This window comes from Mustela putorius, unplaced genomic scaffold (assembly GCF_011764305.1).
Source record: "Mustela putorius furo isolate JIRA1106 unplaced genomic scaffold, ASM1176430v1.1 tig00000695_pilon_pilon_pilon, whole genome shotgun sequence".
Taxonomy (NCBI): Eukaryota; Metazoa; Chordata; class Mammalia; order Carnivora; family Mustelidae; genus Mustela; species Mustela putorius.
In genome coordinates, this window is record NW_025421447.1 from 4,290,487 (window position 1) to 4,316,931 (window position 26,445).

The following is a 26,445-nucleotide window of genomic DNA, read 5'->3' on the forward strand; positions in this document are numbered from 1 at the left end:
TCACTTGCCGGGAGCCGGCCCCTCCCCCCACGGTCTATCTTCCCATCACTTTGGATTCACTTTGCATCTTCTACCTTCCGGAAAATGGTTGATTTTTTGTTCCTAGAATTCCTGGTATTCTTGTCTTCTATCTCCTGTTGAGTTTGTAGGTGTTTAGAATGGTTTGATAACTATCTAGCTGAACTCCTGGAATCCGATGATATTTCAGTCTCTTAATCCTCTGCCATCTTGCTTCCTCCCCATTGGTATTTCATTCTTGTTATGTAATTGTAAATACAATCTTTTTCTTAATTTATCTTTTTACCACTTTGTTGTTAGTGTATAGAAATACAAATTTCTGTATATTGTGTTCTGCAGCTTTATGGAATTTATTTATTCTGTAGTTTTTTTGGTGGAGTCTTTAGGGTTTTCTATATATAATATCATGTCATCTGCAGATATTAACAGTTTTACTTTTTCTTTCTAATTTGGATGCCTAATGTTTCTTTTCTATGCCTAATTTTTCTTGTACGACTTCCATACTATGTTGAATAAAATGGTGTTAGTGGGGTATTCTTGTCTTGTTGCTGATCTTAGACAAAAAGCCTGCAGCTTTTCACTATTGAGTATGATATTAGCAGGGTTTTGTTGTATATGGCCTTTATTATGTTAAGGTACATTCTATCTATATCTGCTTTGTTGAGTGCTTTTATCATAAATGGATGTTGAATTCTGTCATGCATTTCCTACATCTTTTGAGATGATCATATGATTTTTATGTTTTATTTTGTTTATGTGCTCTATCATGATTGATTGATTTGCAGATGTTGAACCACCTTGCATCCCTGGAATAATACCCACTTGATCGTGTTGAGTATGAGCCTTTTAATGTGTTGTTGAATTTGGTTTGCTAATATTTTATTGAGAATTTTTCATCTGTGTTCATCATGGCTGTTTACCTATAACTATCTTTCTTATGGTGTCCTTGTGTGGTGCTAGAATCAGGCTAGTGCTGATTGCCTAAAATGAGTTCAAAAGTATACCCATCACTTTTATTTTTTGAAAGAGTTTGAGAAAGATTGCCATTAATTTTCTTTAAATGCTTGGTAGAATTTACTGGTGAAGGCATGTGGTCTTGCAGTTTTTTGTTTATTGGAAATTTTTGATTACTGATTCAATCTCTTTAGTAATCCATCTGTTAAATTTTTTTTTCTTTATGATTCAGTCTCAGAAGACTGAATATTTGTAGGAATTTATTCATTTCTTATAGATTTTTAAAAATTTGTGGCTTATAATAGTATTTTGTGATTCTTTGTATTTAGTTGTAATTTCTGATTTTCAGTTCTCTCTCTCTTTTTTTCTTTTCTTTTCTTTTCTTTCTTTTTTTTTTTGTGATCCTTGGTAAATGTTTGCCAGTTTTATGTATCTTTTCACAGAGGTAACTCTTAGTTTCATTGATCTTATTTATTATCTTTTTAGTCTCTTTGATTTATTTCTACTCTATAATTTCCTTTTTTACTAACTTTGGACTTCACTTGTTCTTTTTTTAGTATAATGTTATGTTGTTTATTTAAGATTTTTCTCCTTTCTTGAAGTAAGCATTTATTTCCTGAACTGTCTGAATTGCTTTTGCTGTATCCCATAAATTTTGATATTGTATTTCCATTTTCATTTGTCTCAAGGTACCTTTTTATTTGTCATTGGTTTCATTGATCCCTTGGTTGTTCAGTAGCATGTTGTTTAATCTTCATATATTTGTGAATTTTCCAGTTTTTTTCTTGTAATTGAGTTTTAGCTTCATCTTATATTTAGAAACTATGGTTGATATGATTTCAATCTTCTTGAATTTAGTAGTACTTATTTTGTGGACTCACATATGGTCTATTCTGAAGAATATTCCATGTGCGCTTGAAAAGAGCATGTATTCTGCTTTTGGATGGAATGCTTTTCAATTCATCTACAGAGCATGTTGTATAAGTTTGATGTTTCCTTATTGATGTTCTGTCTGGATGATTTATCTGTTACGAAAGTAGGATATGAAAATTTCTTTCTGTTGTTGTATTGTTGTGTTTTGTTCTTTAGGTCTGTTAAATGTTTGCTTTACATATTTATGTGTTCCTAGTTTGGGGGCATTAATATTATAAATGTTACATATCTTTGTGGATTGATCCCTTCCTCATTATGTAATGCCTTGTTTGTTTGTTTTTAATTACAGTCTTTGCTTTAAAGTCTGTTTTGTCTAAGGATAATTATTCCAGCTTACTTTTTTTGTTTACATTTATATAGGATATCTTTTTCATTCCTTCATTTTTAGTCAGTGTGTGTTCTGAAATCTGAAATCTGGAATGAGTCTTTTGTAAGCAATATATAAAGGTCTTTTTTTTTTTCTTCTTTAAACCCACTTAGCTACTTGTCCTTTGACTGTAGAATTTAGTCCATTTATACTTAAAGTGATAATGATGGTTATGTACTTATTGTCATCTTAATTGTTTTCTGGCTGTTTTCTTTCAGTTTCTTCTCTTGGTTGCTTCCTTCATGGTTTGAACATTTTGTTAGTGGTGTGCTTAGATTCCTTTCTCACAATCTTCTTCTTCTTCTTCTTCTTTTTTTAAATAGCCCTTAATTCACTTTAATTTTTCTTGTATAAGATCTATGTGGTGGCCATAGCTGGAGCCTAGGTCCTCTGCATGGAGATTCCTGTTGTGGGTCTTCACAAGATGGTCAGTGAATTCCTGATAGGGACACTTGGTGAATACAGTCTCTTTCCAGAGGTCAGGGGTGAGATACCTATAGATATTGGAAATGGCATCAAAAGTAGCCATGGTGAAGTTGCCTGGGATGGCAGTGCAGTCTCTTGCTGAGGCTTAGCAGACATCAATACTGGCCATCATCAGTAGCATCTTGGGCCCTGGCTGAGACAATACCAGTGCCTCTGGGAGCAGGGACGAGGCATACCAGCACAAAGCCACAGTGGCCAGTCACCTTGCATGGGACAGTTTGGGGGTTACTTGTTCCTCCAGTAGCCTTGCCAAATGGGGATGATGGAAAGTTGACCATGGGATGCCTGGGTGGCTCAGTTGGTTAAATGACTGGTTTTGGCTCAGGTCATGTTCCCAGGGCTCTGGGATTGAGCCCCATATCTGGCTCCTCGCATAGCAGGGAGCCTGCTTTTCCCTTTCCCTCTACCTGCTAGTCTGCCTGCTTGTGCTCTCTCTCTGTCAAATAAGTAAATAAAAATTCTTAAAAAAGCTTGGCTAGGTTGATGGCCCCACGGATGGCAGTGGCTACCTCCTTGGAGTATTTAACATTCAGACTGATGTCAGCAAATGCCTTGAACCTGGCCTGTTGATGAGCATGCATCTGCTTTTGCATAGGCATAATCTCCAAAACCTCATCCTTGAAGAGGGATGTCCGTAGGAAGTAGTCAGTGATCTCAGATTCCGTGATAGGTAGGGAGAAGAGATAGATCTCTTCCAGGGACTTGATCTTCATGACTGTGACCAGGTGGCACAGCATGGTGATGGGGATCGACTCCTTGGCCTTGCCTCTTTGAACTCTCTGGCCTTGTCCCTGACCTAGATGCTGCTCCTAAAGCCTCCATGGAAGCCAACATGGCCTCCCATTCCAGAGCTATGGGCCCTCCCATAACACCAACATCATCTGTCATTTCTTTTCTTGGAAAAGAATCTCCTTCTCACCATCTTTTGGGAATTTACCATAGGTTTTTGCTTGGTGGTTCCCATGAGTTTTAGTATAACAACCTTTATTTATAACTGTATTTTAAGTTAATAAGTTTAAACACATTCTGAACTCATTTTTACTCCCCTCACCCCATGTTTTATGGTTTTGACATCACATTTTACATACTTTTATCTTGTGTTTCCCTTAACTAATTATTGTAGTTATTCTTATTTTTACTACTTTAATTTTTTAACTTTATGGTAGCTTTATAAGTGATTAATCTGCCATTTGTACTGAATGTTTACCTTTACTAATGAGATTCATACATTCATATGTTTTTTTGTTGTTGTTGTTGTTTTTTGTTTTTTAAATATTTATTGAAATAGTTTTCTTTTAAAATGCCCCCACTGCTGCAGCCCAACTGGCTGGCTCTCCAACGTTTCCCTCCCCATCCTGGACAGAGCTGGAGGGATCCTGAGTTTTCCAGGTGTCCCTTTGAGTCTTTCCTACCCAGGACATCTTGGAAAACAGGGAGGAGAGTACCATAAGGTCCCTAGTGGGTGCTTCCTGACTATTCCATGCCTAGGATATAGTTGATGCCTTGCACCAGGCCAATGATATTAGACTGCCAAATACTGAAGCCAGTGTAGCAGTTGCCTCTACATGAGTGAGGCCTCTCCCAGGGATTGCTGAGCATTCTCTTGAGGTTCATCTTCTGTTTGCAGTAGGGACACATCTTTCTTACAGTGCACCAGCCAAGAATGCAGAACTCAACGAATACGTGATTGCAAGACAGCTTATATATGCTATGTATGTTCTTGGTGATGCCCTCTTCACTGACATCCACAAAGATCTGCTGCCCACACATGGCACACACACTGTCTGAGAGATGTTTGGTAGGCATGCCTGACATTGTAGAACCCTATGGTAGATGCCATGTAGTCTGCACACATTTCTACAAAGTCTTGTTCAAGAATAACATAGTAGAGGCCATAGAAGACAAGAGAAATAACAAAGTCCATGGCATCTTCTGGTTTGATCTTGAATAACAGAGACCATAAAGGGTAAACATGACAGCCATGTAGCCAAGAATGCCAGTGGCATAGCTTATTTTATAGATAAACAAGAACTACTTACTTATAAACCACCCTTGGGGTATCTGTACTGTTGGTGAAGATGGCAGTGGTAGAAGTGGAGGTTGGAGAAGGTACTGTTAGAGAATGGGAGCTGGATGAGGTTGATATGTCACACCTCTCCCGAGAGAAGCAGTGGAGGGTTGAATACACATGCATGCATACCAAGCACTATAGCCATGAAACCAAGCACATTGAAATGGTCCTCATTCTTATGGCTTCTTTGGTGATGGCTCAGCTGTTCCTGGTGCAGGGGAAACAGAGGGAATCCCACTCCTACGATATGGTGACCCTGTTTCAGGTATGGGTTTTTCCCCTCTATTTCACAGGGAAGCTGCACTGGTGGAGGTTCCTAGTGATCTGGATCTTGTTCTCTGCCGACACAGAGCATTGTGAAAACCACTAATGCAGATAATTCCAAGTTTGGTTTCCTGTGTTTTCTTGTTATGAATTTGCACTTTTTGTTTTCAGCCTACAAAAGTCCCTTTAACATTTCTTGTAATGCTGTTTTAGATGAACTTGTAGGTTTTCTTTGTCCAGAAAACTCTTTATTTTTTCTTCAATTCTGAATGATGATTTTGCTGGGTGTATTTTGGATGAAAGTTTATTTCCTTTCAACACTTTGAATATATTGTGCCACTCCTTTCTGCCTGAAAAGCTTCTGCTGCAAAGCTTCTGTAGCCTTTTTTTTTTAAATACTTGTTATAGTTTTTAATTGCTGCTTTTGAGATTATCTCCTTGTCTTTAACTTTTGACATTTTAATTAGAAAGTGCCTTCCTGTGAGTCTCAGGGTTCATCTTAATTGGAACTTTATGTCTGTTTCCTTCTCTGAGTTAGGGAAATTTCCAGCTATTTCATTCATTTCCTTAGATAAATTTTCTATCCCTTTCTCTCTCCATCTTCTGTAACAGACATAGTACGAATGTTAAGTCTGATGTTTCCAGTTAGTCTCTTAGGCTACCTTCTGGTTTTGTTGTTGTTGTTGTTGTTGTTTTGTGTGTGTGTGTGTGTGTGTGTGTGTGTGTTTCCATTATTTTTTTTGCTGCTCTGATTGGGTGATCTCCAGTTCCCTCTCCAGTGCCCTGTTTTGAGTTCACTGATGATTCTGCTTTATCCAGTCTGCTTTTGAACCCCTTTAGTGTACTTCTTGGTTCAATTATTGCTTTCTTCAGCTCTATGTCTTCCATTTGGTGCTTTATTATATTTTCTAACTCTTTTTTTAAAATCTATTCTTCTTCCAAATTCAGAAAGCATCTTTATGATCCTTTGAATTTTTCGTCAGGCAAATTATGTATATCTCTGTTTCATTAAGGTTTTTTTTGGTGGGGAGAGTTTTTTTTTTTTTTTTAATTTGGAGCACATTCCTGTTTTTTCATTTTGCTTCACTCTTTGTGTTTGTTTCTATGTATTAAATGAAGCTGTCACCTCTCCCAGTCTTGAAAATGTTTCTTTTAAGAAATGAACCTTGACATTCAACCTCTCCCTAGTTCTTGGTTGTCTCTTGGTCCTTTATGATTTTCCAAGCAACATAATTCATTTTTAATAGCTTCCAGTCATTGAGGGTGTGCCCAAGGGGCATGTATCAGTGTCCCAGAGGGGAATATCTCAGCTAACACCTAAACCCAGCCGACTGGAAGCCAGATCTTTAGACAGCAGCTTTTAAAATACATACATACACACACACACACACACATACCTATACACACACACACACACACACAGTTTTGTGGGACCACAAGCTTAAGGCTTGCTGGCTACCAAAGCATGAGATCTGGAGTTGTGCTCTGACCAACAGTTTTAAAAATCAGTACTCTAGGCTAGTGTTTAAGCTTCTTTCTGGGACATACTGACAAACTATAGTGAGGGAGAAGAAGGGCACAATGATGGTGTCTCTCTGCCTATGTTCTGTGTGAGTACCTCCATAGCCTCTAAGATGTGTGCCAAACCTGAAGCCTATTCATTAATCTGAAGCAATAGGAAAAACTTGAGAGTACCACAAAGGGCCACTGACTGGTGAATGAACAAAAGGTGGCCCATCTGTACCATGGAATTCTACTCAGCAACAACAGGAGAGAAATCTGATTGAAGCTATAGCATGGAGGACCCTGAAAAGCATGCTAAGTGAAAGAAGCCAATCACCAAGGACTACATACTGTCTCATTTGATTTATGTACAATCTCCAGAAAGAAGCCATGTATAGAGACAGAAAGCAGATCAGCATTGTTTGCGGCTTGAGGAGGGAGCGAAAATTGCAGAGGGGCTGGAGGTGTGGGGAGGTGCAGGAAGCCTCTAAAACAAACTCGGGTCCTAGCTGAACAACTCTGTCATTCTAGGATACTTTTTATAATGGGTGAAATACTTGCATGTAAATTTCACTTTTTAAAAAAAAAAAAAGAAAGAAGGTGACAGTCTCCCATTAGTGGATTCTGGGGTCCCCAGACAAACATTGCCTGGTGAGGTGCCACATCCTGGAGTCCCAGCAGGTGGTGAGTTAGAGCCTGGTTTCTGACCTCCCAGCTGGACTCAGGGATCAGGGCCTATGCCTTCGGCCTCTGGCCCTGGCAGTTCCCCTGGAATCCACAAGGGGGCAGACCACTTAAGGGAGGAGACCTCCAAGTGGCACAAGACAAGGGGGTTGCAGGCAAAGACAGGCGGAACCAGCTGCTTAGAGATACGGGGAGGAAGTGAGGGCTGCAGAGCACATGAGAGCAGCTGGCAATATCTGGGTGGGTTTTGTTGTTGTTGTTGTTATTGTTGTTGTTGTTTTTAAAGATTTTAAAGGGAAGAGTCAGGGCCATTCTGTTACTTGAACTCAGTCCAGAGAAGCCAGAGCTTTCACTGAGGCCACGTTCTACTTCCTGCCCTGGCTCCTAAGATCTCTGGGCCTCAGTTTCCTCATGTGTAAGGTAAGATTGGTATTCACATTCTCCCAATTCCCTTCCTGCTCAGTTTCTGTGAGTGCATGACGATCTGAGGTGCCCGTTAAGTAGCTCTGGGGACTGCAGCTGAGATCTCACTTGGGCCCTTCTCTGTGTCCCCCCTGTGGGAGCCTGAGCCGAACCTAGACTGAAAACCGAGTATGGAGGGAGCAGATGGAAGATAGAACATCAGCAGGCTTGGGGGATGAGAATAACCCAAAGAAGGATAAGGCAATGGTGGGGCAAGTGGTTGCCAATGGAGGTAAGAACAGGGACACGTCGAGTTCAGAAAAGTCAGGGGAAACTGAGGAATGCATACAGCAGGAGCCATCTCTGCAAGGACAAGCCTGACCTGATCAGTGAGGACTAGGGAGTAACTTAGTCCACAATGAACCTGTGCACTGCTAAGGAGCCCCATATGATGAATCATAATTTGATTGTACTGCTGGGAAGCACCAGTTCCAGAAGGAGAAGGATGTGACCACGAGGCTCTGCCAGAGAACCCTAGCTTCGACCTTGGAGCTGCCCTCACAGTGGCTGTTTTCAAAGTAATTGTGGGTTTAGGGGGATCACGGATGGATAAGTGTTGGAGATGTCTATTCTTACTGCAGTGAGTTCTACACTAAGGTCAGGAAGGACTGGGGTAGGGAACCCTTCCATCTGAAACCACATGATATTAATAAATTCTTTTTCTTTCTTTTTTAACTTAATATTTCTTTTTTTAAATTTATTTTTTATTTATTTTCAGCATAACAGTATTCATTATTTTTGCACCACACCCAGTTCTCCATGCAATCTGTGCCCTCTCCAATACCCACCGCCTGGATCTCCCGACCTCCCACTCCCCGCCCCTTCAAAACCCTCAGATTGTTTTTCAAAGTCCATAGTCTCTCATGGTTCACCTCCCCTTCCAATTTCCCCCAACTCCCTTCTCCTCTCTAACTCCCCATGTCCTCCATGCTATTTGTTATGCTCCACAAATAAGTGAAACCATATGATAATTTACTCTCTCTGCTTGACTTATTTCACTCAGCATAATCTCTTCCAGTCCCATCCTTGTTGCTACAAAAGTTGGATATTAGTTCTTTCTGATGGAGGCATAACACTCCATAGTGTATATGGACCACATCTTCCTTATCCATTCATCCGTTGAAGGGCATCTTGGTTCCTTACACAGTTTTGCGACTGTAGCCATTGCTGCTATAAACATTGGGGGTACAGATGGCCCTTCTTTTCACGACATCTATATCTTTGGAGTAAATACCCAGGAGTGCAATTGCAGGGTCATAGGGAAGTTCTATTTTTAATTTCTTGAGGAATCTGCACACTGTTCTCCAAAGAGGCTGCACCAACTTGCATTCCCACCAACAGTGGAAGAGAGTCTCCCATTCTCCACATCCCCTCCAACACATGTTGTTTGCTGTCTTGCTAATTTTGACCATTCTAACTGGTGTAAGGTGATATCTCAATGTGGTTTTAATTTGAATCTCACTGAGGGCTAATGATGATGAACATTTTTTCATGTGTCTGATAGCCATTTGTATGTCTTCCTTGGAGAAGTGTCTGTTCATATCTGCTGCCCATTTTTTAAATATGATTGTTTTGTGTGTGTTGAGTTTCAGGAGTTCTTTATAGATCCTGGATATCAACCTTTTATCTGTACTGTCATTTGCAAATATCTTCTCCCATTCCGTGGGTTGCCTCTTTGTTTTGTTGACTGTTTCCTTTGTTGTGCAGAAGCTTTTGATTTTGGTGAAGTCCCAAAAGTTTATTTTCACTTTTGTTTCCTTTACCTTTGGAGACATATCTTGAAAGAGGTTGCTGTGGCTGATATCGAAGAGATTACTGCCTATGTTCTCCTCTAGGATTCTGATGGATTCCTGTCTCATGTTGAGGTCTTTTATCCATTTTGAGTTGATCTTTGTGTACAGTGTAAGAGAATGGTCGAGTTTCATTCTTCTACATATAGCTGTCCAGTTTTCCCAGCACCATTTATTGAAGAGACTTTTTCCACTGTATATTTTTTCCTGTTTTGTTGATTATTTGCCCATAGAGTTGAGGATCCATATCTGGACTCTCTACTCTGTTCCACTGGTTTATGTGTCTGTTTTTATGCCAATACCATGCTATCGTGGTGATCACAGCTTGTAGTAAAGCTTGAAATCAGGTAACGTGATGCCCCCAGTTTTATTTTTTTTCAACATTTCCTTAGCGATTTGGGGTCTCTTCTGATTCTATACAAATTTTTGAATTATTTGCTCCAGCTCTTTGAAGAATACTGCTGGAATTTTGATCAGAATGGCATTAAACGTATAGATTGATCTAGGCAGTAGAGACATTTTAACAATGTTCATTCTTCCAATCCAAGAGCATGGAATCATCTTCCATCTTTTTGTGTCTTCTTCAATTTCTTTCATGAGTGTTTTGTAGTTCCTCGAATACAGATCCTTTACCTCTTTGGTTAGGTTTATTCCCAGGTATCTTATGGTTCTTGTTGCTATAGTAAATGGAATCAATTCTCTAATTTCCCTTTCTGTATTTTCATTGTTAGTGTATAAGAAAACCACTGATTTCTGTACATTGACTTTGTATCCTGCCATGTTGCTGAATTGCTGTATGAGTTCTAGCAGTTTGGGGATGGAGTCTTTTGGGTTTTCCATATAAAGAATCATGTCATCTGCAAAAAGAGAGAGAGTTTGACTTTTTCATTTCCCATATGGATACGTTTTATTTATCTTTGTTGTCTGATTGCTGTTGCTAAGACTTCTAATACTATGTTGAACAAGAGTGGTGAGAGTGGGCATCCTTGTTGTGTTCCTGATCTCAATGGGAAGGCTGAAAGCTTTTTCCCATTGAGGATGATATTTGCTGTGGGTCTTTCATAGATAGATTTGATGAAGTTCAGGAATGTTCCCTCTAACCCTATACTTTGAAGAGTTTTAATCAGGAACGGATGCTGAATTTTGTCAAATGCTTTTTCTGCATCGATTGAGAGGATCATGTAGTTCTTCTCTCTTCTCATATTAATTTGTTGTATCACATTGATTGATTTGCGAATGTTGAACCATCCTTGTAGTCCAGGAATGAATCCCACCTGGTCATGGTAGATAATCTTTTTCATGTGCTGTTGGAACCTGTTTGCTATGACCTTGTTGAGAATCTTAGCATCCATATTCATCAGTGATATTGGTCTGAAATTCTCCTTTTTGGAAAGGTCTATGCCTGTTTTGGGAACCAGGGTAATGCTTGCTACATAGAAAGAGTCTGGAAGTTTTCCTTCTGCTTCAATTTTTTAAAACAGCTTCAGGAGAATAGGTGTTATTTCTTTGAAAGGTTGATAGAATTCACCAGGGAATCCATCAGGTCCTTCGCTCTTGTTTTTGGGGAGGTTTTTGATCACTGCTTCAATCTCGTTACTAGATATTGGTCTATTCAGGTTGTCAATTTCTTCCTGGTTCAATTTTGGGAGTTTATTGTTTTCCAGGAATGCATCCATTTCATGTCGGTTACTTAGCTTATTAGCATATAACTGTTGATAATAACTTCTGATGATTGTTTCTACTTCCTTGGTGTTATTTGTGATCTCTCCCTTTTCATTCATAATTTTATGAATTTGGTCTTTCTTTTCTTTTGGATTAGTGTGGACAATAGTTTATCAATCTTATTGATTCTTTCAAAAAACCAGCTTCTCTTTTCATTGATACATTCTACTGTATCTCTGGTTTCTACCTCATTGCTCTGAGCTCTAATCTTGATTATTTCCCTTCTTATGTGTGGAGTTGATTTGGTTTGTTGTTGATTCTCCAGTTTTTAAGGGGTAGAGACAGCTGGTGCCTTCTGGATTTTTCAATGTTTTTGAGGGTGGCTTGGATGATTATGTATTTCCCTGTTATGGCCGCCTTTGCTGTATCCCATAGGTTTTGGACTGAAGTGTCTTCATCCTCATTGGTTTCCATGAATTGCTTAAGTTCTTCTTTGATCTCCTGGTTGATCCAAGCATTCTTCAGCAAGGTGGTCTTTAGCGTCCAAGTGTTTGAGTTCCATCTGAACTTTTCCTTGTGATTGAGCTCCGGTTTCAAAGCATTGTGATCTGAGAATATGCAGGGAATAATCTCAGTCTTTTGGTATCTGTTGAGTCCTGATTTGGGACCCAGTATGTGGTATTCTGGAGAAGGTTCCATGTGCACTTGGGAAGAATGAGTATTCTGTTGTTTTAGGGTGGAATGTTCTTTATATATCTATGAGGTCCATCTGGTCCAATGTTTTATTCAATGCTCTTGTTTCTTTATTGATTTTCTGCTTCGATCATCTATTTCTGAGAGAGTCGTTTTAGGATCTCCTACTATTAATGTATTCATATCAATATGACTCTTTATCTTGATTAACAGTTTTCTTATGTAATTGGCTGCTCCCATATTGGGGCCATAGATATTTACAATTGCTATATCATCTTGGTGGATAGTCCCTTTAAGAATGATGTAGTGTCCTTCTGTATCTCTGACTACAGACTTCAGTTTAAAATCTAATTTATCTGATATGAGAATCGCTACCCTGGCCTTCTTTTGAGGCCCATTGGCATGAAAGATGCTTCTCCAACCCTTCACTTTCAGTCTGGGTGTATCTTTAGGTTCAAAATGGGTCTCTTGTAGACAACATATGGATGGGTACTGTCGTTTTATCCAGTCTGCAACCCTGTGCCATTTTATGGGTGCATTTAGGCTATTCACACTGAGAATGATTATTGATAGATATGTTTTTATTGACATCGTGTTACCTTTGAAGTCTTTCTTTCTGTAGATTGTCTCTATATTTCTGTTCAGTGCTATTCTTAGGATTTTTCCTCTTTTATATACCGCCTTGTTAATATTTCCTGCAGTGTTGGCTTGGTGGTTGCATAGTCTTCTAAGCCTTGCCGGTCTTAGAATCTCTTTATCTCCATCCATTTTGAATGTCAGTCTTGCTGGATAAAGTATTCTTGGCTGCATGTTATTCTCATTTAGTGCCCTGAATATATCTTGCCAGGCCTTTCTGGCTTGCCAGATCTCTGTGGATAGGTCTGGCATTATTCTGATGGGCTTTTCTCTGTAAGTAAGGAGCCTCTTTGTCCTAGCGGCCTTCAAGAGATTTTATCTGCAATTATGATTCCTCAGTTTGACTATCAGTTGCCCTGATGTTTTTCTGGAATCTATAATCTTCCTTGGAGACCGTTTCGCTGGTTCCATTTGCAAGACTGGGAAAATTTTCCTGAAGAACTTGTTCCACTATATATTCTAGAATTCTTTCTTTCTCCTCCCCTTCAGGGATTCCAATAATTATGACCTTTGAACGTTTCATGGCATCATTTATTTCCCTCTTTCTATTTTTGTGGCTTCTAAGCTGTTTGTTCCAGGCTTCCTCCTGATCCTTTCTCTGGTTGTTCTCCAGATCACTAATTCTATCTTCTGTCTCAGTTACTCTAGCTTTGAGAGAATTTAGATTGATTGGAACTCATTGAGAGCATTGTGAACCTCATCCCTAGTAGCTTTCAGCTTTGCCCTAACATTGTGGACATCATCTCTGGTCACTTTCAGCTCGGCCCTAATCAATTCCGTTTGGTCATCCATGGCTTTCTCCAACCTAGCTATTGCCTGGATAATTCTTAGCCGGAATTCTCCTATTCATTTTGGTGAGAGATGGCTAATGGATGTGGCTGGATGTATCAACCATGGTGCAGTCAAGGTGCACCCTGGAACACTTCTGAGCAATCAGGATTCCCCACCCAAATGAGAGAAAAAAGAAAAGAAAAAAAAATTAGAGACAGGAAAGAAAGGGAAGATAAAAGAGAAGGTTCAGCTGAAATGGGCCCCAAGGTAAGATTTATGAAGTATACAAACAAAAACAGACAAACACAAAGACTGAGAAACGTATATGACAAGAGAAATACACACACACATTTGTGTGTGTGTGTGTATATATATATATATATTATATATATTATATATATATATATATATATGCAAAGGTAGGAAGAGCCTCGTCAAAAAGAACCCCAAGTGTAAGATTTATATACTATCAGGACAAACAGAAAAACACAGAAACACTGGTGGAAGAAAAAGATGGGGGAATGGTTAAAAATTCTCAGTGTGGGTGAGGAAGGTTGTTTTGATTTTTCCTGTATGTATCTTGGTATCTTTGTTAAATGACTCAACTTTTCTAAGATAAAGGGCGATTAAAAATTGGTTTACCTATTGGGGTAGTATTGATTGGGGAAATGGGATTACTTTGAAGTTTAACTCTATATGAATATTAGAAAATAGAAATAAAAAGGAAAACTAGACTTAACTAATCTAAAAGAATAAAAAATTTCAAAAAATAGAAATACAAAAGAAAAGCATAGGTTTATGTATCAAAAAGTTCAGGTTAGAAGATTATTATGGAATTTGATGCACTCGACAGCTCACTGTGATTGCAAATAGTTTAAAAAATTATCTATGTAAAAAAAGACATGAACCAGAATAGTGGGAGTTGGTTAAAAATAAAAGTTGTTCTATGAAGTTGTGGTGGTTGTTCTCTAGTAGTCTTTTTTTTTTCTTTGTTGGTTTTCTGGGGGAGGGGCCTGCCACGTGGGTTTTCAGTCAGTGATGTTCCTGAGTTAAGTCCTCCCCCCGCCTCAAGGGGATGGGCTCTGAGGAAACTTTTTTTTTTCCTGGCTTTTGTTCTCTGGTGGTTTTTATGTTTGTTCACTTTTTTTTTTTTCTCTCACCTTGACCGCTTTTGATGGTTTTGTAGTTTTAGCGGAAAGCAAACTGCACCCTAACCTCCCTCTCAGAGAGGAGCCTCAGTCTGGCTGCAGAGTCCAAATAAGTTCCCGCTGAGCCGCTGGCAGAGCAGGTTCCAAGTCACGGTCCCTGGGGACACAGGATCTTTTGCTTGTACCCAAAACCTTGGCAGCAGCGGCTGTCTGGGCAACTCCAGACCGCCAGAGAGGTTCAAGGAAGCAATTGCACACTGAGATTTTCCCGTTGGCCCCGGGCTGGGAATGCCTGGTCTTTCTGGGTCTAAGAGCGCCTGGCTTGCATGCACCTCTTTCAGGGGAGGCTGTGGGTCGTGGAGGTGTTTCAGGCTCTGAGAACAGGGCTCAGGACCGAAAGCACGAGGCTGGGCCTTCGTGCACCTCTCTCAGGGGAGAGTTTGGGGAGTTCGTCTTAGGCTCTGAAACAATGGCGTGAGTTTAAGAGCACCAGCTGGGCCTTTGTGTACCTCTCTCAGGGGAGGATGAGGGCGCTCGCATCTCAGGCTGTATAGCAGGGCTTGCGCATTCTGTCCTCTGGAGATGCTCCCAGCCCCTCATAGGAGCAGGATTCCTTGAGTTCTTGGGGAATGTTGGTGGCTTAGGGACCAAGACCTGGTTTCTCCGCCACACTCTCTCTGGCTCAATGCCAGGGGAGGCTGTCCTGGGACCGGGGACTTAAGCCCCTGTCCATAGCTGCCCGGATTCCCACAATCCCCCCCTCCATGATCCTTTGCTCTTTTGGAGTGCTTTCAACCAGTCTCCAAGTTAATGCTGGTCCCCAGACGCAGGGCACTTTCCCTCCTATTAGGGGTATTACTTTCCAGCGGGTCGCCTCTGGTGGCTCCCTCCCCTTTTGTTTATCTTCTGATATCAGTCCTCCGTTCCCACTCTGCTTTACCTGCCCACTGGTGTCTTCTGCTCCTGTACAGATCCAGACGTGTATAATTCTGATCTCAGGCTGATTTCATGGGTGATTGGAGTTCTTTGGTAGGTAATCAGCTCACTTTAGGGTACAGCTTTAAAAGGCGCCTCCTCCTACTTTCCTGCCATCTTGACCTATTGGGACTGATTCTTTATAAAATTGTAACAGATTAGTTTGAGCAGAGCAGTTAGTAACATTTTGCTACTTACAGTGCTTTCTTGGGCAAAGAGAACATAAAAGGAAGCATGTTTATAAAATTCATTTCTAATTTACGTGCATTAATTTTGTTCTTAGGGAATATTGTCTATGGACATCCCATTTTGTATTTCCTATAAACTGGTCAAATTAACAGAACCTAGAAAAACCAAGCAACTATCTGAGCTACAACCATCCAGCTAACTTCACATAAAATGAAATAAAAATAAATGTTATTTTTATAATAAATGCAGAATGTGGTTGATATCTATAGCAGAAAAATGTGTAGTACAGGATGAGGGACAACGAACCATTAAAACTATTATTTGTCTTCAGAAATTCTAACCTTTCCAATATTTTATGTATACTCTGAATTTTTTTGTCATTAAAAATACTATCACACTGGGCACAGCTGATCTTCATAATATTGTGAATTAGACCAAATTTCTAGACTCAAAATTTTAGAGTCTAGAAAACTTATAGAGGTAATTTTCTCACTCCTAGGAAAGTTGAGGGAAGACCTAGGTCTTTTGATAATACAACTAGGTTTTTTAAGTACACTAACTTGTTTAAGATGTGTTATGAATTAATAAGTAATTTTACCTGGTTTATACATGTATTAGTCACTTAAATAGCAATACAGGAAATAAAAATGTTCCTCAAAGAAATACTGTTATTATTAACTTCTTCATTGGTTTGAGAAGACCATAAATCATTCAGAAACCAGACTGTGGTCATAAAAAGCACATAGATCACCTTGATTTTTAGAAAATATCACTGCATCTGGCTTCCTGATCTGTGTCATAAATGACATTTAAGATAAAAAGGAAATACTAATGTTTTCTTCTGCTCTGCACCACACATTCTGACACTTGATTTTATTTTCATTTGTTTCACCTCCAAGATTTTACATATACTCTGATGTCCTTATATAGATTAAGATCTTTTAGAAGAGAAAAACGTTTTTTTTTTTCTTTTAACACATTCACCATGACTTTAAGAACAAATGGTAGATGTGTAAAACTTTTAGTTCATTAGGTGACCAAATAAATGTAAGTGGGTATGTGGATAGTTGGTATTATTAATAAAAACTTTTAAAGGAAATTTACAAAATTTATTAATTCTCCAGAAAGGAAATACTTTCACTCTGTTTTATATTCATGAAATTTAATTTCATGGTCATCAAAGAGTTCAAACTTGTTGGTGAAAAAAAAAAGTCTTCAACCTAATTAATGTCATATTTTGGAAATGTAAAGTCTATGCTTTGAATACTGATATTTCTGGTAAAGAATAGCAAAAGTAAGACTTGTTAGAATTTGAGAGGCAATGTACTACCTTTTAGTTACAAAGAATATTGATCCATACTTGGAACTTTTATGTAAGTCTTCAGTGCTGCACCATTGCTACTTAAATCCATTTACAAGTTACTATAGCATTGCTCCATTCTAAGAGGAGGTAATTTGTCCCTGTTCCCTATAATCCAAAATGTAATAGTTCACCTGAAGATTGTTGAGTAACCCAAGGGTTGACTCCATGCAATCTCAAAATGATCTTGCTTTCAACAGCAGATGGACACATCTATGTAGATATGTAGATACGCAACTCAATTTTTTTTCCAAATTTTTCTTCACAATGCATAATGGATTTATGTGTATGTAAATAGTTGTCCCATGAAAGCTTAACCTTATGTTTTAACTACTTAAATATTCCATTGTGCTGAACAAATTGTTTTGTTTTGTTTTTTGTTTCCTGTAATTGGCTACTACAATGTTTTTCAGAGTTTTTTTTTTTTTAACACTGTTTTGTCCAAATCCTCCTTGTGTATTGTCTTTTCTAGTTGGTCCATGTTTTTACCTTTGATCCTACAAGTCGTGTTCTGCTCTCTCTAGGATTTAGGAATGCCTGCTTTATCCTTAAAATCCATCTTAATTAAATTCAAAACTCCTGTATTGAGTTAGGAGCTGTGTTCAGCTCTGAGGCCAAGTAGGAGAACAGTACTCTATGAATTTCCCTTGGAAGTAGACAACAGAATAGGAAAGGAGGCATGGAAACAAATACTTATGATAATCTAGAGATGTAAGAGTTAGGAAAATATTTGCTTTATGGGATGAAAGGATGATAGTGCTACTACTCTGCAGAAGAAAGCTTTCAAGTTAATGTGCTACCAATAACCATCTTACTGTCTTATATAAAGCCATACTCTATAAATCTATATAATATCCCCAAACTTAATGTAATTAGGAGTTAATTGTTTCCTTATTTTCTCCAACTATTACGCTTGAAATATATCACTTAATTTCTTAACCGATTCCCAAGCATACAGCATACTTTAATAAATGATTCAAGAACTACTTTTATGGTCCTCTTTGAAGCCAAGACTGTAGAATCACCTCTCTGCAGTGGCTCTGAAAGTTCTGAGAAAGCATTACAGATGACTTAGAAACCCCACATATGTCCCATAGTTTCCTGATAGTAGAGATCACACTGAAAATGGAGATCAGTTGCTACATTTTAATTTTGGAAAACCCCAGATAATATTGATATTGACAAGAGCTTGAGATACGTGGTGTGTGTTTGTATATATTTATCTATATATGGAAAACATGAGAATGAGAGCCTTAAATGATTATTCCTTATGTGGTTTATTGTGGTGGTTGATTTTCAGTCTTCATAATATCTTATTTTCAAAATACATTCTGGTTCTTATCTTCTTAGCTTTAAAATATTATTCTGAGGTATAATTTGACTTTAGGACTATTGACTTATTGAACTAGCTCTATGGTCTTGGATACACTGTTTTGAATTTCCCTGGTAAGACTGAAACATGTCTTGTTCCTGGTCATGTGTCAGGTGGTCTGTATGTCAGCATTAATTAGGGTATCAACCATAGCTTTTGGCTTCAATTTCGTTTTTGAGATTTGATTTAAGAGGTTGAGAAAGTTTACTAGTATTCTTAATTTACTGAGCAGTTTTATCATGAATGTATGTTGCATTTTCTCAAGTGCATTCACCACATCTTTTGCAGTTAGCATATAATATTTCTCCTTCAATTTTAATGGAATAAATTAAATATGTAGATTTTTTTTTTAATGTTGACAACTTTGCCTTTGGGATTATTTTGTTCAGCTAGCTTCTTTCAAATTTTTTGTTACTGAGTCATCTAAATACCCAATATGGGGTTTGAACTCACATCAGGAGTCACAGGCTCCACCCATTGAACCAGCTCAGTGTCCCTCTATCAATGTGGAAGTTTATATCCTGGAATTGGACCCCTTTTTCTTTTTTCTTTACTGCACTTAATGCTATAAATCTAAGCACTGAATAGCTTATGAGACAACTTTTAATAAGCCGTGTTTTCCTCAATTATTTTTTGATGTTTTTTGTTATTTTCAGACCCATGATCCATTAGAAATAGATCATATAATCTTCAAGCATGTGGAGATTTTCTAGATGTATACTATCAGTGACTTAGAATTGGATACTACTGTAGTACAGCACAAATTCTCTTCTAACAAAAATGTGACATGTTTTTGTGGCTCATCAATATGACTTTTATCACTATTTCCATTACGTTTGAGAGAAATGTGTATTTTACCAATATTCAGTGTGATGTTATATAATATAAGTCAAAATAGGACCTCTCTTCCAATTTGCTATATATTGACTGACTTCCTTTGCCTAATTAAAGACTGAGGAAGGATATTAATGAGGCCAACTACTGAATTATGAAGAGGTTTTTTAGTTTAGTTTTGTTTTTGTGAAATTGTTGTATTTACCATATATGTATTCTTCCAGGCATTGTTATCTATTCAAAATTAGTTTTCTATATGGCATCTTTTCTCTTCAGTCTAAAGAGATTCTTTTAACTGACTTGATTTAGCAGGTCTGCTAGAGATATATTCTTCCACATTTTGTCTGAAGTGTATGTATTCATTGATTGTTACCTACTATTTACAGTTCTCTTGAAAGCCCCCCCCCCAAAAAAAAATGCCTAATGTGATTTTTTTTTATTGTAACATTTCCATTCAGTGCTTTTGAAAATTTCCATCTCTTTATTGAAAAGCATTATTTCCTATGACCCTGCAATTGCACTCCTGGGTATTTACCCCAAAGATACAGATGTAGTGAAAAGAAGGGCCATCTGTACCCCAATGTTTATAGCAGCAATGGCCACGGTCGCCAAACTATGGAAAGAACCAAGATGCCCTTCAACGGACGAATGGATAAGGAAAATGTGGTCCATATACACTATGGAGTATTACGCCTCCATCAGAAAGGACGAATACCCAACTTTTGTAGCAACATGGACGGGACTGGAAGAGATTATGCTGAGTGAAATAAGTCAAGCAAAGAGAGTCAATTATCATATGGTTTCACTTATTTGTGGAGCATAACAAGTATCATGGAGGACAAGAGGTGTTAGGAGAAGGTAGTTGGGGTAAATTAGAAAGAGAGTTGAATCATGAGAGACTATGGACTCTGAAAAACAATCTGAGGGGTTTGAAGTGGCGGGGGTGTGGGAGGTTGGGGTACCAGGTGGTGGGTATTATAGAGGGCACGGATTGCGTGGAGCACTGGGTGTGGTGAAAAAATAATGAATACTGTTTTTCTGAAAATAAATAAATTGAAAAAATAAAAAAAAAGAAAAGCATTATTTATTCCCTCATGATACTTACTTCTCTAAATTATTTAACATGTCAATTGTAATTACCTCAATCCATTTCTGATAATTCCAAAATCTGGTCATTTCTGGGTCTGATATTATTTTTATGATAGTAATATGTTTTTACATTTCTTAATATTTCATTCAATGTGAGGGACTTTGTGTAAAAAAAACTGATAAAATTGTTTCCCATAAAAATGAGACTTGTTTCATCCGCCACATTACTCCTCTGGGATTGAAGGATAGAGTGCCGGATGCCTTGTGTAAGGTTCAGCCACCTGTTAACTTTCTCCTGCTCCTCTACATACATCCTTACTCTACCAGGCCCCTTGCTGTCCTTTGACAACAAGTGACCCTTATTCTCATGCCTCAACTCCAGGCACAGACAGTAATTCACCATGTTTAAATTTCAGCTGCTTTTCTCTTAACAGCATTTAGGGAGGTTTCTTCCTCCTCTCACTTCTCTGCTAAAGGTTAAATCCACCATGGATCTCATCTAGCAGGGGACTTGTTACTTTTCTGTATTCACAGGGTTCATATTCTCATGTCTATATTCTAATGGCATAAAATAACTATGACTTTGAGTATTATTTGTCTTGAAATAATTATTGGGTCTCAAGTGTCATTCTTTAGTGATCCTTTACTAGCCTGGTACTATTTTAAAAATGGCACATGGAGATCGGGTCTTAAATTAGTTGTACTTGAAACTACTGTGAAAATGTGTATCAGTACTTGTGCTTAAATACCCACTGTGGTATTTTACTCACCCCTAACTGTGCCCCCAAACTTGTAGTTTGCTTGAGCAAATTATTGGGAATAGAAAAAGGAAAAGACAATGTAACATGTATTCTGAGAAATACAGGTTTATGTTTTCTAAGGAATCAGGCCATAAGGCTTCCCAACTGAGTCTAACAGATGCTGAAAAAAATAGAGTTGATAAGTTTGGGACCACTCCATATAAACATTCATTCCTGCTATTAGAGTAAAAATGAGAGTGAGCCATCTTATAGGAGGTCATTGAGTGGACAATTCTTATATCTTGCCAAATATTAATATTGATATTAATCAAAACACTCTGATTATATACTATGCAAAAAAAAAAAAAGACGATAATCACCAAAAAATAACAACAAACATAAAAGACATTGGGGTGTATCTGCTTGACCCGTAAAAATCCTGTCAATCTGAAAAGAGGGAACCAGGCCATACTTTAGAAAAGATAGTTGATTAATAATCAGAAGACAACTTATTTTGGTGAAATCCCATTGCTTTATTTTAACTTTTGTTTCCCATGCTCAGGAGACATCTAGAAAGAAGTTGCTATAGCCAATGTCAGAGTTTACTTCCTCAGTTCTCCTATCGTACTTCCATATTCTCCTATGGTTTTATGTCTCAAATTTAGGTCTTCAACCCATTTTGAATTAATTTTGGTGTATGATATAAGAAAATGGTCCACTTTCATTCTTTTGCCTGTTGTTATCAAGTACTTTGTCAAAATAAATCCTTCTGCACAGTGAAGGAAAAAACACACTAAAGGCAAATTACAGAATAGGATAAGATATTTGCAAGTGACAAATATGATAAAGGGTTAGTATCCAAAACGTATAAAGAACTTAAACTCAAACCCCCAAAATGAATAATCTAATTTAAAAATGGGAAGGAGACATGAATAACCTTTTTTCTAAAGACATACAAATGGTCAACAGGCACATGAAAAGATATTCAACATCACTGATGATTAGAGATATACAAAACTATAGTCAGCTATCAAGTCAAATGTGTCAGAATGACTAACCTCAAGAACAGATGAAATAACAGGCATTGGCAAGGATGTGGAGAAAGGGCACCAATCTTGCATTGCTGGTGGAAGTGTAAAATGGTGGAGCCATTCTGGAAAACAGCATGGAGTTTGGTCAAAAAGTGAAAAATAAAACTACCGTACAGTTCAGCAATTTTACTACTAAGTATTTACTCAAAGAATCTAAAAATACCAATTCTAAGGGATACATGGAGCATTATCTATAATAACCAAATTACAGAAACAGTCTAACCATCTGTCAACTGATGACTGGATGAAGGGGTGGTGCGCGCGCGCGCGTGTGTGTTTGTATGTGTAATTTCATTATTTTTATGGCTGAGTAATATACAGTGGGATATTATTCAGCCATTAAAAAAAAAACTTGCCATTTGCAGTGACATGGATGGAGCTAGAATAAATAATGCTAAATGAAATAAGCCAGTCAGAATAAGACAAATAGCTTATGATTTCAGTCATGTGTAGAATTTAAAAATCAAGGGAGTTCAAGAAAAGGAGAGAGAGAAAGACCAAGAGACAGACTCTTAACTATAGTGAAAAATGGATGGTTACGAGTGAGAATGGGTGAAATAGGTTACGAGGATTAAGGAGGGCACTTGTCGTGATGAACACAGGGTATCTTACGTAATGTTAAATCACTATGTTGTATACCTGCAACTAATATTACACTGTATGTTAACTAGCTAGAATTTAAATAAAAACCTAAATTCATTTTAAGTTACTTTTTAAAGTTCATAGTAGAACACAAATTCATGTAATTCAAGCAAAAATTCATAAGGGAAGAAAACAATGTAAGAAAAAAGGAAGTGAGTGAATAATGCAGAATTCAAATTATTTAGTAATAAAATGATGTATTACATTGATATTGTAAATGAGGCAGAAATTGGGCTTTAAAAAATCAAAAAGACACTCACCATTAAAAATAGTGAGGAAGAAAAACATGGCTGTCAAGGTGGTCATATTTACAGAACAAGTTTTTTCAATGATAGATGATAGAACAATTTGAACAGACAAATGTAAGCCATAATTCTGAGATGAATGTAATGTTTTAAGACAGTTTTTTGATTTTTTGTAGTAATGGTTTTACTGTATTTTACAACATTTTTTAACAACCACAGAAAGAATAAAGTTTTTTTTTTTTTAAAGATTTTATTTATTTATTTGACGGACAGAGATCACAAGCAGGCAGAGAGAGAGGAAGGGAAGCAGGCTCCCTGCCGAGCAGAGAGCCCGATGCGGGGCTCGATCCCAGAACTCCGGGATTGTGACCTGAGCCGAAGGCAGAGGCTTTAACCCACTGTGCCACCCAGGCGCCCCAAGAATAAAGTTTTTATCATGCAGAAATCATCATGGTTTTCAAGTACAAAATTCTATAAAATTGTCACCATATAAAATTTATATTTTGAAATAGAAATTAACTCTAATTTTATAATCAGCATAATAAAAACTATTGTGTTCACTTTTCAGAACCTAAAACAATAGCTTCAATATAGTAGTTGTTACTAAAATTTATAAACAAATAGCTTTTGTTTAAAGGACTATCATTTCTAAAAGCAAAAAAGGAAAACACACTGTAATCACACTGCAGCTATACTGTTAATTTTTTATCTAAAGCTTCCCAGACTTTTATCATAAATGTGTATGTATATTTAGAATCCTATTATATCTACACTAAAATGCATATTTAGTAGGATTTGAATATACTTCTCAATCCTTCCTAGCACAATATTTCAGAGATTCTCAAAGCCCGAGCTGGGTTGAAAGAAGGGATGTTTAGCTCCAAACTGTGCTGGAGTCCAAGTATTTGAGGAGCTACACAAAAACCATTAAGGGGCTTCCCCGTCTTCCTCTGATCCTGCGCACGCTTGAAAATGAAATCTGTTGCTTCAGTAATATCAAATCTTTTTCCCCCTAAGGGAAAACATGAATATGAGTGTCCTCCAGCAACTCTGAGTTGAGTTACATATAAAAAATGTTTGTTTTCTAGTTCCAGCAGAGAGCAGCACGCCCATGGATCCCAGAGCCCTCCAGGCCCTGCAGCATGATGCTGGTGGGTGAACGTGGGGGCCTGGTAACAGGTCGAAGGCTGTGACCTGCAGAGACCCAGCACCCTTGCCATGGTCGTCCACCGGCCAGGCTCAGATTGAAGCAGCTGTGAGCTCTGCACCCCGACCCCACCTTGGCACAGGTGGTGGTGGCCTCTTGGAGCCCAGACGTCGCCTGCTGCCTACGCCTCCGGTGCAATTCTGTGGGGCCTCCGCAAAGCCCCTGCCCAAGCCCCCCGGGCGTGTCGCGCCTTTGGACTTCCGTGTACAGGAGCAAGAAGAATGGCGGCCACGTGAATGCTGCCCACTGGGCCATCAAGGGTCTGAGAAGGTGGGTCTGTGGGGACGCTAGCTTGGCCACCTTTGGGCCTTGCAGCCGCATAGGTCCGGCCCTGGGAAGACCTCTCCGTTCCCACTGGACGAAACCTCACCCTCCATGGGGAACGGTGGACAGAGGCCCTAACAGGCCCAGAAGGACGGGTGGAACGTTTAACGGGCCACAGGCAGTTGGTCTTCGTTCCACCAAACATTGATGTTGGAAGATCGACATGGGAGAATTATCTACAGCGTTTGGCCAATGGGAAGACGACCCTTCGGGAAGATTTGCTGGCCATTTTTAGAAGGCCTGTGTACATAATATGACAAAGCTGCTCTCCGCTCCCCACCGCCCAACCTTTCAAAGGAAAACTTTTGCCACATCTAAGCCTTCTAGATGTAAAGAGGTTGCCTACATATGATAAAGTAGAGTTAGAAAAATCACGTTTTGTAAATGCTTATTTTTTTTTTAAAGTCATAGAAAAGAACTGTCTTTTGAAAAAGACTTTGAAATGGAATTGCTAGACCACCTCTTAAAGGGACACCAGGAGTTGAAGAGATCCAGAGCTGAAAGAGTTAAATTGTGTGGAGCTTCTGCTAACTTGCTTTTCTGTAACTGCTCTGCTGCTTTGCGGGTTGAACCTTGAGAAGTAGGAGCATGGCCTTCCCTTTGTGTTTTCCTCCATTCCCCCGAGGCCCCACATCCTGACCACGGTCCCTGCTTAAGAGATGTCCTTGAATTATGCTTGGGGTTAGCAAAGAGGAGAACTGCTTTGTCCTAGTTTCACAGCCACCCAGCTACACCCGGATGATAAGATATGGCTAACTGAAAAATGTAAACTGTGCAGAGCATACCAGGAACTGTAACTATGAGGTCACTGTGATTATGGCTTTGTGACAAGCCTTTGTCTAAAAAATGCATAAAAACCCCATACTCCCTTGGGGAGTATGCAGAGCCCCAGCATGCTGGAACAATAAAGCCCGTGCTGTTGCAGAAAGAGCTGTCTTGGTGTCATTCCTCTGCGCCTCCCTAGGTTGAGGTCTTCTTGACCCTAACAGAGTGACACACATCCACATTTGTTCAGTAGTTAAGAGGACATGAGGTAGACGACCTCGAGCAGGAAGAAAAGAAGGTTCTATGCCAGACTCCTCATATTTAGAAGACATTTTCATATTACAACCATTGTTTTGTGTCTGTATTTTATCCCTCAACTACTGTATATATAGATGACAATGCTAAGTACATTTTTGAAATATCTACTCTTTCCAGATACTCTGAAGTGCCTGATAGGTGTTGAAAATAGAGGTAGTAAAAAGACATTCTAATAAATATCTTTTTGTTAACATTCATAGGGAATGCTCTTTAATTTGGGGGGAATGGCCAAAGCACCTCTTTTTTTTGTTTGTTTTTGTTTTTGTAATTTTTAAAATTTATTTTCACAGTAACAGTATTCATTGTTTTTGCACCACACCCAGTGCTCCATGCAATCCGTGCCCTCTCTAATACCCACCACCTGGTTCGTCCAACCTTCCACCCCCTCAAAACACCTCTTTGAATAGTACACATTGTGTTTGTGCACTGGTTCAAAGGAGGAGGGAGGAGAGCTCTGCCAGTGTATTTATAGTGAGGGAAGATTAACCATTGTCCTTTATGTTCCAGCATTTTGGTTTACTTAGCTGTGTATATAGTGTATATACTAGATAAGTGAGTCCTAATTTTCATCATCTAGTCTTTCTAGATCTTAAAGAGGTTGGCAGTGTATGACAAATTAGTAAAATTAGCACATTCTGTATGCATTTCATTGAAATTCAAAGGAAAGCATTTCTTCTATAAGTGACTCTTGGCTGAGCAGTACATATTCTGTGATATTTGTGCTGGTTCAGGGAGGAAGGAGAAGAAAGAGCAAAGGACTTTATACCAGTATGTTTGTAGTTATGGAGGATTAACCAATGTCCCGTATGTCTGCATTTTGTTTTACTTAGCTGTGTATGTAGTGTATATAAA

General features: G+C 38.5%; 1 long non-coding RNA gene and 2 pseudogenes across 1 annotated transcript; 1 reads left to right on the plus strand and 2 right to left on the minus strand.

The window, feature by feature from the left end:
• Positions 1 to 2,629: 2,629 nt before the first annotated feature.
• On the minus strand, positions 2,630 to 3,549 carry LOC101681635 (annotated as a pseudogene).
• A 682-nt stretch (positions 3,550 to 4,231) lies between these two features.
• Positions 4,232 to 6,717, minus strand: LOC106004611 (annotated as a pseudogene).
• Positions 6,718 to 7,493: 776 nt separating this feature from the next.
• On the plus strand, positions 7,494 to 25,438 carry LOC123392918. Its single transcript, XR_006607616.1, has 2 exons — positions 7,494 to 7,700; positions 24,068 to 25,438. It is a non-coding gene; the product is annotated as an uncharacterized LOC123392918 (long non-coding RNA).
• The last annotated feature ends 1,007 nt before the right edge of the window (positions 25,439 to 26,445 follow it).